The sequence below is a fragment of the Callorhinus ursinus genome, unplaced genomic scaffold, assembly GCF_003265705.2.
Source record: "Callorhinus ursinus isolate GAN/ISIS: 27379988/994484 unplaced genomic scaffold, GSC_fseal_2.0 scaffold709, whole genome shotgun sequence".
Lineage (NCBI taxonomy): Eukaryota > Metazoa > Chordata > Mammalia > Carnivora > Otariidae > Callorhinus > Callorhinus ursinus.
The window spans coordinates 1-1,524 of record NW_027397764.1 but is presented as its reverse complement, the minus strand read 5'-3'; positions in this window follow the sequence as shown (position 1 = coordinate 1,524).

Below are 1,524 nucleotides of genomic sequence, written 5' to 3'. Positions count from 1 at the left end.
AAAGAAAGAAAGAAAGAAAGAAAGAAAGAAAGAAAGAAAGAAAGAAAGAAAGAAAGAAAGAAAGAAGAAAGAAAGAAAGAAAGAAAGAAAGAAAGAAAGAAAGAAAGAAAGAAAGAAAGAAAGAAAGAAAGAAAAAGATTAGTGTCTTTATTTATAGATGATATGAACTAAGTATAGAAAATTCTACCGACTCAACCCTTAAGAACACATTCACCTTGATGAGCACAGAGTCATGTGTAGAGTTGTTGAATCACTATATTATACCGTACTATATTGTTCTGCATGTTGACTTTGCGTCCTGCACCAAAAAACTTTACTAAATTGAAAATTACACTTTTGGTAGACCTTTTGCCAAAATGACCCCTATTCCACTTGTCTGTATCCATGCACTTGACCATGTGATTGTGAAGCTGCTCCCGTGGAGAGGTGGAGTCTATTTCTCCAGCTTTGAATCTGTATTGAACTTAGCATTTTATTTGACTTGACTAATAGTGTATGAAAGCGATAGCGTACTTCAAGGGGCCTTCATGTGTTTCTGATGCTCTCTTGTAGCCCTGCCTCTGCCATGTATATAAGTTCAGACTAGCCTACAGTAGGAGGAGACAACATGTGGAACAGAGCCCAGTTGCTCTAACAACGGCCAAACTAGACCAGCCTACCCTCAGCAAGACCCCAAATGTGAGAACACATCCAGGATTAGCAGAGCACTTCCAGCTGACCCACAACTGACCACAGCCTCATGAGGAGATCAGCAGAGACCAGAAGACTTCCCCATTATAGACTCCCATGCGATTTAAAAAAAAAAATCATTACCTTATATTGTTTCCTTTTGGCATGGCTTGTTATGCAGCAATGTCAGACTGAAATAAGAATCAATGTAAACAGAACTGAGAATATTGAGACTAATCTACTGCCTCTTATTTTTGACATTTGTTCTGATATTTGAAAGGAGTATTCATAATGGCCTGGTTACTCACATTTATCTCAGATAACTATACTAAAAAGTGACTGCCATTGAGATTCCCATCCAGGTAACTGGGAGAGGTTGGAAAGACCTGTATGTTTTTGCAGGAATAACTTGTGAGACCCTCAGTCATAAGTTTCCATTCCCAGAGCATTATTGGGCAATTCCAACTCTTCTCTGAGTCATTCCTTGATCATAGGATGGAAGAGAATTTAGAGCATAAGAAAGGTAAAGAAATTAATGACACTTATTGTTCACTAACTCACACTATATGACACATATTGTTCACTCACTCACACTATAACATTTATGACATCTTTAAAAGGGGAGATATTAAGTTTAAGGCAATGGAAGGAGTAATATATGTAGGCATCACTGGAAATTTTCAAATAAAAACAGTAAAATCATCCAACTAAACAATATAAAATCTTCCACTAAATTCTTCACTACAATTAATACAACCTTCTAAACATGGACACCAAATAACCCACACTTGAGTAGATGAGTAGATGAACATCATCAAAGACACCTTTTCCACAATAAAATATGGTGGGATAGAA